This window comes from Papaver somniferum, chromosome 2 (genome assembly GCF_003573695.1).
Source record: "Papaver somniferum cultivar HN1 chromosome 2, ASM357369v1, whole genome shotgun sequence".
Taxonomy (NCBI): Eukaryota; Viridiplantae; Streptophyta; class Magnoliopsida; order Ranunculales; family Papaveraceae; genus Papaver; species Papaver somniferum.
In genome coordinates, this window is record NC_039359.1 from 118,896,209 (window position 1) to 118,912,090 (window position 15,882).

The following is a 15,882-nucleotide window of genomic DNA, read 5'->3' on the forward strand; positions in this document are numbered from 1 at the left end:
CCGGTGCTTGTACCGGTCAACTCCGGTTCCTAATTTTCTGTCCCGGTCCCTGTACCGGTCATTCCGGTACCGGTTCGGTTCCGGTCCGGTATTTTCGATTCCAGGCCGGTACAGGTCCTCTTGACCGGTTCTTGTGCAGCCCTAGGGACAATTGCTCCTGGGGGAAAGGTATAGATATTCTATACATTTTTCTCTTTTTCTTTTCCTCTTTTTAATGAGAAAGGTAGAAAATCCATTGTTTTCATGAAGGCAATATTAAAAAAATGCTTAGGAATATGCTCAGTTACTGTGAGTTGTCAATGAAAATTGTGTTGCGAAAATCACAAATGCGGAACTCATTTTAATTAGAGGGTTAGAATCATATTAGAGGGTTAGAATCATATTTTGTGAACATTTTAATTCCTTTGCCTTTTGGTTCGAGCTATATCATAGGAAAGCACATGGTTAGCTTGGTTGTTCGGTATAATTTTATGGTGATGACCTTAGTCCTTTATAGGCTTCTGCAATGGAGTTTCATAAGCTAAAGTTCTTTTGATATCATTCATTAGACCGCGGTTATGTAAATTAAAGCATTGACCAGTACAAACAATGAGTAAACTAATTAAACCATTTTTGCTTTGAAAAAAAATCCGAAATAACTACTAATGTTAATACGGAGCCTGGATTTTACGGAGCCTGGGTTTTATTAGTCATGAAATGGTAACATGAAAAAAATATTAGTCATGAGATTAAACATAAATCCTAAGATCATAATTGTTGATATATATGGGTAGGGCTGCACAATGGGTAGGGTGGGCAGGATATCGCCTATTTCACCACCCTACCCGTTGACTGGCGGGTAAGAAACTTTTTACCTGTCACCCTACCCGCCACTAAACGGATAAGGTCCTACCCGACCCATTAATTGGCGGGTAGGATAGGGTGGCGGGTATAACAGTTTTTTTCTTTCTTTTTTAATTTTTTATATTTTGGATTTTCTGGTTACTAGTTACTACCTTGACTGTGTATACAAAAAATGTTTCCCAAAAAATAAAAATGAAATCTTGCAACAACACAGCAAATAAGAGCCATCCTATCTAAATATGTACCCAATGAACTGCCAATCTAACTAGGGAAAAATGAACAAACAAAAGCATCATGCCTTCACAATGGTTACACTACCCCCGTTTAATACCATCTTCATCAAAACTCGTCGTTAGATGCCCCCATACCCAAGATGTCCTCTTCCGCTTCTTACTTTCTCTGACCTCAAGTTGAGAAGATGGTGGAGGTGGAGGTGGCGGAGATGCAACAGTACTGGCCCTTCGTTGCACAAATTGAGATGCAGCTTGAGAGGGAATATGAGATCTCGTTGACATCTCTTCTGTACCCGAACATTTTCGCGGGTTTTATAGTGACTCTGCTAGTAGCTGTGCAAGTTGGGAGGCACTGACAGTGGGTCGTGACACTAAATGGCGAAGGATCAATGTGGCTCCAAACAAGAACAACTTGATAAAAATTAATGAGGTGGTGCCTCCAAGTAGTTCTGGAGTGCATGCAAATGGTACCATCTATTGGACAAACAAGCTGATGAGCTGCGAGGATATTTTTAGGGATTATGTTCCTACTGATCCGGACGTCATAATTGCATTCGATGTTGGAAGTGAGAAGTTCAGGGTCATCCCAATTCCTAGTTTCATCCTGGACGAGCCTCGTGAAACGGTACTAGAAGAACAACGGACGCAACACTAGGTCATTTGAAGAAAACAAAGAAATCCATAACTCATGTAAAAATAAGGAACTGTAATTTAATTTCCCTAAAACAAATTAAGAAAATATGCAATCATGGTCATTACGACCTACCAAGTTATAAATTGAAAAAATGAAATCAATCTACAACACCTTGATCAAATAACTAACCAATTGAATTAAGGGCAGAAGAAATTTGTAAAAACAAAACCACTAAGGGAGATCCTTACCTCTCGCACCCCAAAATTGACAAACCCCAAAGATAAAGTTTAGCTGTAAGTCTGAAACTCTTGTGTTTGGAGGTAAAAAATATACTAGATGGAAATGGTTACTTTAGATTTTTACTGATACATACGTTTTGATTACGGTTAGGACGATGAATGAATTGTGACAGTGAGTTTCGATCTTCGATATGAGAGTGAGGTTCCTCTTCGATTTCTAACTTTGATTTCTAATTATTGAGAAACAAACTGGATTTTCAATCTAGGGTTCTGGGAGTTTCTGTGTAGAGAGGAGAAGTATGAAGAGATGAAACGAAAATGAATTTAGTTTTTAGGTTGAGTTGATTAATAAAAAACCAACGACAAAGATGATCAATAATAGAAAGATCAACGGCTACTAACGGCTGTTAGATAAATAAGCGGGTAGGCTGGTAGGCGGGTAGGGTAGGATAATTTCGAGCTTTACCCGTCACCCTACCCATCTAACGGCGGTTAAGAAAATCTTTACCCGTTACCCTACCCGCCAAAAAATGGGTACTGGCGGATAGGGTAGGGTTGGCGGATATGGGTAGGGTATGTGCACCCCTATATAGGCCTTTTCCACATATTTTCCACATAAAAAAAGGAATCTTTTGTTATAATAGAACCAGAAGTGATGTGGATCACCTTCAAGAATCAAAGTCGATTTGCGTTATAAAAAGAAGAGATCACTAAATTTTATGAAATGGTTTCACGGGATTCAGCCACGGTCTGTTTGAAACACATAAAAATCAATATTTTCCTCTTATTTAAATCTCAGAATAATACTCATAAAATTTAAGTCTACGAGTGTCTAACTCAAAACTAATTGGCAACCAGAGGAATGATCTTTCTATATTATATTTAGTGTTTGTTAAGGAGATATTAGCAATGTGAGACTATTTCCTTCACACGCCCCCCTCACGAATATCTTTGGGTCTCTAGCAAGTGGACCTTTGTACGGATAGTTGTTAGGATTTCTCTCTTCGTACGGGCCTAGCTATGATAACAAGTTAAAGTTTGTGGACATCTGATTCAGAACCAGTTGGCAATGAGCGGAGTTTCTCTTCCCTATTATATATATAGTGTTTGTTAAGTGGATACAACTAGCAATTTGAGACTATTATCCTTTACAAAAGTCTTTTTACCAGGTTATGTTTTACGCTATAATTCATTTTTTTTTATTTTTTTATTTTTTTCCTTAGGTGGATCGTTGTCTGTTCCTCCAAGAACCATATCATGTAGGACCAAAACATGTTATATGTCATCCATAAATATTACAGTACATGCATTCTTTGAAAAGAAAATACAATGCTTCTGTGATTTGAACTTTAATTCTTTTGGAAGGAAAGTATAGGCACTTGAATATGAGCTTCCTAAAACTATATATACGAATAAAAAAGAACCATCATATTTTGATTGGCAGGATGGAAAACTGGGTAAGAATCAAAACTTTTCAGTAACTCAATTCTGGATTTAGGAGTAAACTAACAAGAAACAAAAAACATGCGCAGGGATGTAAACACAAATATCATATCACTTTAACCTATTTAGCAGTGTTTCATGTTTCTTATCAGGCTAATGGTGACCGCGGTTGCAATTTTCATGTTTCTATTGTCCTGTGATAGTAAGATGTTTCAAGCTTATTTGAAGTATAAGGAAATTCCTGGAGACGAGGAACACAACCGCAGTTTACTACCCGAGAAAATTAACAAAAAGATGATTGTATTTTTGGGAGATCAGATCCCAGGGGGGCTTCATCAAGAGCAACCAAGCGGTGCTGTTTTCCGCTTTATGCATTTGACTTTGGAATAATTGTTGGAGATTCAAATGACTGATATGCAGGCATGATAACTTATATATTGTTCTACATCTCCATGGATCTAAGAACTTCGCTTGCGTTGTATCATTTGGTCTGCATATTGGAACTGATAACATTTGAGATTATGCATGAATATACACGAAAGATTTTTTTTTTTTGACCCTCTCTTTAACCCTATGTCTCTTATGCATAAGAGGTATTCCTTCACTAGCAGGTTTTTTTGCAAACTCCGTCTATTCTGGTGTAGATGGCAGGAACGCCTATTATCTAAAAAGAAAATCAAGTTATGAATGATTGGACGAAAGAAATAAATAACCCCTCACTGTGAAATTATAGAAGGTCTCCTTTAAGATCAAACAATTCCACCGAATCGAGTATGAATGTATGTGTGATAACATCTAATATATCAGGAATATCAATGAACCCTTAATAAATGCCGATAGGAATACAAAGTCCCATTAAGTCAACTTTTTTTAATTATTTTAATATCTGTCGATAAAACTAATGCGCTCCAGGAGGTCCCTAGCTCAGCTGGTCATCCCCGTTCCCAAAGTTTAATGCGCTCCAGGAGGTCCCAGGTTCGAGTCCCCAATGGCGTAATATTACAGGAATTAACATGGAAGGTAGTGTTAGTTTTCCCCCTTGTGACACAATCTCACCCCCCCTCCTGCCGTTTCGGCTCCCTTGGCTAGGTTACCGATGAGGCTCGCTGGTAGGTTAGCACAGCAACCTGTTCAATTAATGTAATAGTATGTCGTTGGAGCTTAACTTGTTAGGCTTCCAACTAGTTTTATGTAATAATATCCATCCAATAATATAAAAAAATATAAAAATTATATAATCATCAAATTATTAGATACACAATTAATATAATCATCAAATCATTAGATACACAGTTCCCCATATATCCCTTTAAAAATCAAACTATTCAAATAAATCTAATACTTTTGATCACGGGTGCGGGACGAAGCCCTGCCACACCAAATTAGCCGATCCCACCGGTCCCGGTGCTTAGCACGGATTACATACTGGTTACTAATATATCTGAAAGTTTTGTAATTAGGTTGTTTGGATATACAATTAGAAGTTGCTTTTTGATTTCTGAAAACAAAAAAATTAGAAATTAATTAGGGTTCATAATTACTTCTAAAAGCTAAAAGGTTAATCTTTACTGAAGCAAAATGCTTTTATTTATAACTTCTGCTGCTCTTACTTGCATAGCGCCAAGCAAGGTTTAAAGTAAGATATTTTCCAATACTTACATCCATTGCGTCACGCAAGTTTTAAAGTTGATGATTAAGCGACTAACACCATACGCCATGCTTAAAATGGGCAGTTAGCAGATTTCAAGAATAAGGTTTGGTTTTACGAACATATCAAGAGAACTGTGAAAACTGTGCACTCTCTGAAACTCAAGGCACAGCCATCATGCCGGGTGCAAAAAAAACAAAACACAGCATCTATCCATTAGTGGAATTAGGCTGCAATTGCAAAGGGGCAGATGCCCCAAACTGCCCACTTCCTATCATCTTCCTCTTTATCTATCATCATCAGCAGCAGCAGTTGTCAACCTAAGATGTCTAGAAGATAGATCTATCAAGAAACAATAAATACAAAATTGAAATAAACACCCAATATACTAAGAACTGTATTATTATTAACCATCATAATCCATTCACATAATAAAATCCTCTACATTAAAGAAATCAACAAGTCAAAATAATAACCCTAAGAAAGAATAATCGAAGTTATAATAGAATCAGAAAGAATCTCTGAAACATCTGTTAATAGAATAAAAACCCTATAAAATAAAATCAATCTAAACCATGACGAAGAAACCTAATCCTTAGAGAGGAACAGGTGCTCCGTAACCTAAAAATGGTCTTCCGGTGTGATAAGAAGTAGCTCCTGGATCAGAAACATGTACGCTGTGTTTCAATTTATCAAATAGATGCCCAAATACTCCAAACCCAAAGATAAATCCTATCAAAATCACCAACAAGATCAGGCAAAAACAGACCCTACACATCGAGCATCCACAACACATTCTCTCACTCTAGTGGATTTGATTTCTGGATTCTTGATCGCCTTGGTCTTTATTAATATTCTCCAATTTCTCCCTTTTTTTTCAGAACTTTTTATTAAAGAAAGAAAAGTGTTCGGTGGTTTTGTTAGGGGAGGTGGTGAGTGGGGGATATAATATAAGATCAAAATTTTCCTGCCGTTATATTTCTAGTGGTTCTCCTTTCGCTTTCCTAATGTGATACCCAGACCAAACTCATGAATCATGATGGACTCGAAATAAGGATACAAGAGCTTTGATGTATCCACCCCACCTTCCGCCCCACTATGTTACCCATTGTCATTAGACCAAATCTATAGGTGGAATCCAAACTCTTTAGACATCCATTTCATGACAATAAACACCACTAATCTCGTGCTAACATTTTTTTCTCCCTTGCACCTCAATTTTTTTTTCTTTTCTTTTTTTGATGTTAGGCATAGGCCTGTCCTGTTCCTGGCAGCGTACCCACCGGAGAGTACGGAAAATCGTAATCCACTCGTTAATTAGAACCGATTCAACAGATTCATCTAACTCGAACAAATATATCCCTACAAAGTACGCCTATTAATTCAAACAGTTATGAGATTACTCCATGATCACATATCACTATCTTGCACCATCATAGCTATTCACATCTTCCCACTTTATGCGGCAGAAAAGAAAAAAAACAAAGATACATCCAAGGTGAACTCGGATTGTTAGTTAAAATGACAACTATATTCATTGATATGATCCATTAACGAACGAATTAAGTATGGTATCTTAATGTTCTTAATGGTTTATTAGGATTTGATTACCGAAGGTGTGTTGTGTTTATTCATTAGCATTTAAGCCCGGCTCCATGGTGTATGAAAATGGAGCTAAATTGAAACTTGCTCGTAATGGGATCGTCTCTTTTGAAGCGAACCAACAGAAAAACCACGCCAAGTCCTCCCGTTATTGCTCAAGTTTCATCTAAGAAATTTTAAATCATTGAAATCCGGAGTACCCAACATCTCAAGGAAAAATATTTCATGAGTATTTACAGTTGAGAGTGCGTAGACAGATCGTCATTCGTGGTGGGTATTCGGTTTTTTTGATTAGTGATGTATTTAGCAAGGATTTTTGTCCAAGTTAGAAAATATATCAAAACCGTCCTGGTTAATTAATAAATTATAATTTTTACGCTCCTTGAGACTCTCCCTCTAGTAAAAGGTTGGTTTCAAAAAATTTAGCCTACTTTGCACACGCCATCTATCGAATGCACCCTATGGTCCCTATCTGGGAAAATACGGTTTAATCCAAAATCCCATTCAAATATATTAATTAGTCCAGACCCATTCAAATAGGTACAGATTAGTCCTTTTTTTATTTGAAATATGAAAAATACACAAGTAACCTTCCTGATTTACAACTTAGTCCAAATATTTACATTTTAGTCCAAAGTGATTTATCATGATGTTAGCAACTTTAAATAATATAAAAAAAATGATTTATCTTCCGAACTGCTCATCCAAAATTAGCAAACTTTATATATTCGGAAAGCTCTTTCCGAGATGAGTAAAAAGAGTACCTATATGATTGTATAATTTTCACTTTTTAAATATTTTAATTTACATTGGTGTACAACTATGTATACAACTCTAAAAGTCCAGAAAATTCACATCCATACTCACATAACGGTCAATCAATATATCCATGAGAAGGGACGATAGCGTAGAACTATGCACACACCTACAAAATCCAGAAAATCCAACATTCACACAATAAAATAGGCCACATATTCATGCGACAGGACAATGGTATACAACTATGTACATGTTTACAAAATCCAGGAAATCCAACATTTATACGCACAAAGTAGCCCATATATTCATGAGACAAGACAAGAGACACGAGTTTGTACACATATACAACTTGAATCGACTACCTAAGCACGAACAATACTATCCACATTGAATAAACCTAACAATGAAACTTAGATGGATTTGAACCATCAACCTCCGCAAACCTTGTGATAGGTCGGGCGCTCAACCATTTTGAGCTTATGAGTCCTGTTACAAACTAAAATTGGAATTTTAGGAGCATTTCAAACCAAAAAAAGACTGTGCAAGCGATGTCAAATCTAATTTATGTGTTCACGTGACATGGATGTCATAAGACAAAATAGAAAACTCATACACATACACTTGTACCGGCCTTAAATAAGAACCATGGGACTACTTACTGATCCATCAACACAGCATGCCCATAGTCTATGTGCACTCACTAACAATCAAAAGGTGTACAGTTATATACTGATCCATCCACACAGCATGCCCATTGTCTATGTGCACTCATTAACAATCAAAAGGTGTACAGTTATGTGTATAAGTATGTGCCTGTTAATGATCAACAGGTGTACAACTCTACGTAAATTAAAAATCACATATACAATTGTCAATTATGTACACCTTAAGAATCACCATTGTACAATTATGTACACCTTAGTTTACGCAAGTATAATTTTATGGAGTCATTTTTCACATATGCACCGGTCTGTACACCCTAATTATTTACGCATGCAGATGTTTATGTAGTTATTGTTTCACATGTGCACCATTTTGTACACCCTAGTCAAGCATAGGCTTATGGAGTCATTTTTACACATGTGCACCAGTTTGTACACCCTAGTTATTTAGGCAAGCATAAGCTTATGGATTCATTTTTTCACATGAAGTTGATATATTAGGGAAATTAGAAATGAAAGACTTACTCGTCAGAATCTAATAACTTGACTTCTCTCTTATCCAACTTCAGTCCAATCATTTTTAGTTCCTTTCTGTTATCCCAAGCTTCCTCTCCAACCAATGTAAATAATTTGGAGTTCACAACATATATTTAGGTCAGGTCAAACTAAATACTTCATAAAGACATTTCATTTAATGTGGCAATTATATTGTCTAGCAGTGATGACAATAAGTAAGAAAGCGAAAAGACAGAGAAGACTTACAAGACAAAGAAATCTGGACAACGGTATCAGCAGCTGAAGTAATATGGTTCAGGATAAAAACAATCAACTCAGTAGGCCTTCAAAAATTCATATCAGAGCCTGATGGGGATACTTCAGGGATACTTATATTTCTTTGTTGCAACTCCATCACCTGCAACACATACTTTGTCTATAAGCTACATAAGACATGGACTCGAAGTAAAAAAATATAATGTTTATAAAGCGAATTAAGAAATGATTTATAAAGTGAGACATGCCAAACGGTGTACAACGATGTACACATATACAAAAATCCATAAAATAGTTAGAACTGATTCATCCACTTTTAGTAAATTTCTTATCAAATTTATCAACAAGTTCAAGCAGATAAGACATTTACTAACAGTGTTTGCATCTTTGCAATTGTAAAATGATAAGACCCAAAAATGAGGCAGGTTAATGGTGTACAACTATGTACACATCAACAAAATCCAGAAAATAACAAGAACTGATTCATTCATTTTTATTAAATTTTTTATCACATTTGTTGGTGCGCACGAACAGTGTCTGCGTTCTCGCAGTTGTAAAATATTAAGAACTAAAAATTAGGCAGGACAATGATGTGCAATTATGCAAACATTTACAAAATCCAGTGAAATCCATCATCCATAACCATAAAGCAGGCTATATATTAATAACACAAAACAAAGTGCATGAGTTTGTACACCCATTCAACTCGAATCATCTACTCAGCACTAATAACGTTATCCATATGAATAAACATAACATGGAAATTCAAATGGATTTGAACCATCAAACTCCGCAAACCTTGTGATAGGCTTGGACACTTACCATTTCAAGCTTATGAGTCCCTAAATTAAATACATAAAATAAAAAAAATTGATGTCAAAGGTGCATCAGGATATAATATAATACTATTATGTACCATTAATAATCATCATGTGTACAACTATGTACACATTAACAATCAACAGGTGTACTATTATGTACACATTAATAATCAAGAGGTGTACAAATATGTACACATTAAGAATACACAAGCTACGTGCACATTAACAATGCAATAACAAAAGCCTATTGGGGAAAAAGGCAGTGGTGAAATTCAACTGCTATGTGATTTGAGAAATTGAAAAAACAAAGAAAGGGGAAACCGTTATACAATCATATATAAACAATGTACGGGAAAAATGATAGAGCATGATTAATCCTAAAACCACTTTAAAAAGTTACCTTAATCACTGCGAAACATTCAAACATCTGAAGTAAACCATACTTATGTGTGATGTTAACTCTACCCAAATCCTATTTTTATCATATTATAGTATTTCAAAGAAAAAGAATATGGTTGGATGGATTTGCATCACCATTCAACACATACCACGTCTCAGACCAAAAATCAGTCAGTAGGTGTTGCAACCTCATATTTACAAACACAAAATCCCATTTTACTCACCTTTTTTTATATAAATAAGTCAAAAGAATACCAAGAATAAAAAAGGACAAAATAGAAGGGGCCTTATTGATAACATATCTTGTACACATCCTACTACCCCTACCACTTATAATCTAAACAAGAAAAATTATGTAGCTAATCATATAAACGATTCTCAGGACATGCTTGACCATTCTAAGTGAAACTAAGTTCCAACGATGCAAGCACCGCAAGAGCTGCATTTCCTGAGATGGTTTATTAACTAATGATGTGTGTCGTATTCTTCACGACTGACCATCACTAATTGATTACTTCCGTTTCTATTATTGTTATCTTTCTCCTAATAAAGTTTCTAAGTGATATATATATATATATATATATGCAAAGTGATAAGTTAGAATTAACTATTGCATCGAATATGCACCGTCGACATTCATTTCGCAATAAACAGGGTAAGCTTAGACCAGAAGGAAACACCGTCATGACTCCTCATAATGGGCAAGTGAGCAGTGCCATGGTTTAAATTTGGAAAGAAAAAAAAATTAACGGGCAGAAAAGGTTCCAATTGTGGTCCTACAAGACAAGTTATGATTTTAAGATAAGTTTCTAAAAAAAAAAAAAACACGTTCCACAACATTTTTCTCCCATGTTTATTGATGATTTAGCGATCCTCACTCAAGCCAAGATCACCATAAAATGCATCATAGTAGAACCCCTCTCCTTGTGTTGTAGATGGATCAATACACAACTTGCATCAATACTGCCTCTCAAATGCCTACAAATCAAATACCCCAAGACATTATATACGTATCAAACCAACCTCATCACCTACATACAAGTTGGAAAATCTCGCTTCGCATAAAAACAATCACCTCTTTACGTCACCTTACTTAGTCAATAAAACTTATACTGGGTCACCATAGGCAACCAACTATGTGCTAAAAGAGATTGCAGTCACCTTACTTAATAAACAGGTGTAGAATTATGTACACATAAAGAATCAACACATCAACATACAATGAATCTTAAGCATTTAATACTCGGGTCAATTTCTCATTGGAACAGAGAGGTCACTTAAATAAGCCTCAAGTACCAAGGCACCGCATGAGGTTACAAAATAAACAAACAAAAAAATAAATAACTAGGAAGAATCAACATGTTACAACTATGTGCGCATTATCAAAAAAAAAAAACTACTAAATGTTTTAGAGATGATCCTGAACATGAGGTTAACGAAAATACACCTGATTAGTACACCAAAGGGTAACATATTCCAAGCATTACAACTGCGGCATAATATCTGCTCTGTTGGGAGCATCATATATAACAAAGACGGTCCCTAGCATTAACCTGGGTTGTGGAGACCTACGTTGCATCTCTCTCACTTCTTGGCATAAAGCACAGTAATGGCAGAAGAAGTGGGTAGCGAAATCACATGTTGACTCACACTGTTCACACTGCATCTCATCCTCCATGATGCTTCCACAACAGCCACATGATTTAGTTAGTGACTCACAAGCACCCCGTTTACACCAAAAATTAAAACACAACTCTCAAAGACATTCATCTTTTGCTATAAACAAGTTTACTATTAAGTTAATTCATTCAAACCTTATGCTTATGCCACATAAATAGTTTTATAACCAAAAAATGCTACTGTTGTACAATACTTCAAACACCACACATACACAAAAGACTAAAGCTTTAATCCACTATAAAGATCCAGACCCTGAAGATATGACGATTAGACTAATCCATGGACTATCACTAAGCTGCTCAAACATTTCCTAAATTAGTTAACACGTCATAACCATTCCCTGGACCCAGCTTGGTAGTATTATATTAGCACTTACATACCATCAAAATCCTTGGGCATTCGACGATGTATTAAAATATATATAACCAGAACATTAACCAACGAAGAGTAAATACTAGTGTACCAGTTTGTACACACTGTATTTAGAAACTTTACTCCTTCAGCTGAAGCATATACGGAAGCAGTGATGCACATTCTCCTGGAGGATGGAAAAGGAAATCCCTGAAAGCACATTAAAATCTATTAGTATGTCTGCTAACTGCTAAGAAACCAAAGAAAATACTTAATTAGTAAAAAATAAATATGGTTCTTAGCAAGCTATTCTTAAGACAGAACAGGTTGTAACTCAGGGAAGTAAACCTAAGCACGGGATTGACAGAGGACACATGGGTGCTATGTTAAATAAATGGGATAAAGAGAGCACTGTATTACTCTCCTAATGAGTAGTTAGCTAGCATTTCATTAAAAAATAAGGTAAATGATAAAATCAACGAACAACAGTGTCGTTCAGGTGCAACTGTGAGAGATGATAGTAGTGAGAAAAGCTATCCAATAGATTACCCTAACCTCTGGGAGCATTGTTTTACAATGAAATCTATCCCAAGATATGTCTGGTAAGTTGACAGTTCTATCGGATCATGTTTCAGCCACCCGAATTAGGGGGATACCCCCACATACATGTATTGCTTACACATATTCTTAGTTTTGTAAGTAAATCCTACTCCCTATGAGGTATAAGATTAACATCGCTTTCCCTAGCTAGTAACCAACATAAATAGATAGCCTTAGCTCTATTTTAGCATAATTTGGTATTAATCATTCATATTTATGATTCAAGAAAAAAATAAAATCAGATCATTTTGTTTCGTTGAAGATATAACACCCTAAAACCTCAATATACTTATGCTCTTTGCAATATTTTCACTTGAAATTCACAAATATGAAGTGACCCGTAAAATCAAAACCTAAAAAGATAACAAATAAGGGTTTTGAAACTGAACCTCTCAAATGATTTCTGAACAACTTCAATCCGACCTGTGCTTGAAGGATTCAAAACCTTGTTTGTCTAATTTCCTAACCAAACACATATAACACAAGCACTTAACCTGCATAAGCACTAACATATCCAAACTTACAGAATACCAAACCTTAAAAATATACAAAAGAAATAACAAATCATATAAAAAAATCAAAATTGGAAAGAATAATTACAAGAGCTAATTTATCAACAAGAAATGCTCGTTTAATTTTATACCTTTCAACGTGATTTGACAATTTGTCTGCAATCATATCCATTAAACTGAGGACTCAAAGATGGAGAAGCAGAAAACCTAATTGTTGATGAATCTTAAGATTCAAGTGTTGTTGGTGATTTCATCTACCATCCACATCAATATCAAGCTAATTCTTTGAGAATAGATGTCGACGATGTCGGATCCAGGCTTGCTGAATCAACTGCTAACTGATAATCAGACTTTGGTTTTGAAGATGGATTGAATCGATTTGTGCTTTCTTAAACTCAATAAACGAATACTAACTCCCTGATTTATATGAAAACTTGTTGAGATTTTCTTTTACATTTTTCTCTCAACGAAACCTAATTCGTTTTCAGAAACTCATTGGAGAAGAGAGGTGAAATGAATTAGCTACAACAACCACTCCATGTTTCGATTGGAGGGTTACTTTTGTCACACAAAAAAAAATCAATTTGGACTGAATCGTTTATAAATGGACTAACTCGTGCTATATTTGTAACATTTGGACCTCCTAGTACCAGGCTTGAGGAGGTAGGACTTGATTGTCCAAAGCCCAGTATATATGGGGCTAAATGTTAAGTTTTACTCGCTATCTACTCTACCAACATTGCCCACCTTCTCTTCCCCGAAATCTAGAACGATTTTTTGGGGACCATGGTTTTTTTGGGGACCATGGTTTTATTTTGGATAAAGACATTAGAAGTAAATCTAGGTCACCCTTTATCTAGATATTTATATTAATACCTAAATTACCCTCCTGATTAATTTTGGGTGATGATTAGTTAGTGTTAATAATAGTTAGTGTAATGATTAGTGAGATGATTAAGTTAAAGATAATTAGTGAGATTAAAAAATCAGATGGTTTTTTTTTTAAAGAAGTAGAATTATTGAGAGAGTAAAATTAGAGAAGATGAAGAAGGAAAACATGAAGAACGATGGATTTTACCAACCACAACCGGAGGAAGGGTATTTGGGTATCCAGGTAGGCTTCAAACTTAGATAATGTTGGTTGAATTGCTCCAAACTTTCAAAAAAAATGAAAATTTTTATGTAGATTTGGGCCAGTTCGGTTATCATATGTCAAGAACATGTAACCGAACACACCTGAAAGTGTAGTTCGGTTACGTTTTCCAAACACGCAGGTTACCGAACTCGCTCGTTAATGGAGGTTTTGGTCGTACAGTGTAATGTTCGGTTACCTAGGATAAAATGGTAGGTAACCGAACTTTGAACTTAACAATTTATTTGGGTACATCTTGTGTGTTCGGTTAGTTCGCAAACTTCAACGCAACCAAGTTCCCAACCGAACTGCAGGTTAAAAGTAACCTAGTGTTAGAAGTTCGGTTGGTTCGCAAACTTCAACACATTTTGCGACTCAACCGAACTGGGCTTATATATGCATATATGCAATTAGGCAAACGTTCGGTTACTACGAAATTTATTTCTTGGCGAATTAGGTAGAGTTCGGTTACGAAGTTTCAAAGGTAGAGTTCGGTTACAAAGAAAACTTAACATTTTTGCGAACGAACCGAACTTGTGGACTTCTCATTATTTTCGTAAACTAAAGTTCGGTGATATCCTTATTTTGCGAAGGAACCGAACTTATGGACTTGTGTTGTTCTAATACAAGGAGTTTGGTTAAAAGTATTTTTTGCGAATCAACCAAACTCTGAGTTCGATTAAGAAAAAATTAATTCTTGATAACCGAACTTTTCTCTGAAAAAAAAACTTCCATTAAACCTCTCTGCAACTTCCATTTTCAACTCATTTTAATGATTACTTCTCATTTATTCAACCAAAAACGAATGACAAGTAATGGGTTTGTGAGAATATCTTTGTTAATGTTTTAAATTAAGCTATATATATATATATAGTGGTGGTGGTGGTTGGTGGTGGTGGTAATCAGAAGTGGTGGTGGTAATCAGTGGTTGGTGGTGGTGATAATCGGAGGTGGTGGTGGTGGTATTCGGCGGTGGTAGGCGGTGGTGGTGGTGGTAATCGGTGGTTGGTGGTGGTGACAATCGGAGGTGGTGGTGGTGGTAATCGGCGATGGTGGGAGGTGGTGGTGGGAGGAGGTGGTGGTTATATATATATATAGGTGGTTATTGGGTTGGTTTTAAATTAAATTAGGTTAAGGGTAGGTTAGTCATTTCAATGTTTTAGGACACCCCTTATAACTATAGGATAAGTGGCCTAATAGAACCATAATCCCCAAAAAAAACCATGGTCCCCAAAAAATCGTTTGAAATCAAGGTCTTTACTAAATAAAAACTGATATCTTGTACTTTTTCAAAATTACATATAACACACTATAACTTGACCCAAACATCTCACTTGCATTCCGTTTATATGCTTCTATGATTAAGCCTATCAACACATTATAATATCGGGCCAGTTTGAGGCCTACCACATAAGTTGAGGTAGGGTCATTTCCAAGTTATTTAGAAAAATCCTTATCCATCGATTTTTTTTAATGACTAACTTGTCCTGATTAACTAGTAGTGTTAACTAGTTCGATTAGTTGTTAAATAATCGTATCAAATATTTGAATCT

At 35.7% G+C, this 15,882-nt stretch overlaps 1 long non-coding RNA gene across 2 annotated transcripts; it reads right to left on the reverse strand.

The window, feature by feature from the left end:
- Positions 1 to 10,740: 10,740 nt before the first annotated feature.
- LOC113348944 lies at positions 10,741 to 13,776 on the reverse strand. Of its 2 annotated transcripts, XR_003359839.1 has the most exons (4): positions 13,329 to 13,776; positions 13,075 to 13,179; positions 11,502 to 12,295; positions 10,741 to 11,032 (listed from the first exon to the last, which is right to left on the reverse strand). It is a non-coding gene; the product is annotated as an uncharacterized LOC113348944 (long non-coding RNA). The 2 variants fall into 2 exon arrangements; XR_003359838.1 differs by lacking the exon at positions 10,741 to 11,032 and having other exon boundaries at positions 11,272 to 12,295.
- Between the last annotated feature and the right edge of the window lie 2,106 nt (positions 13,777 to 15,882).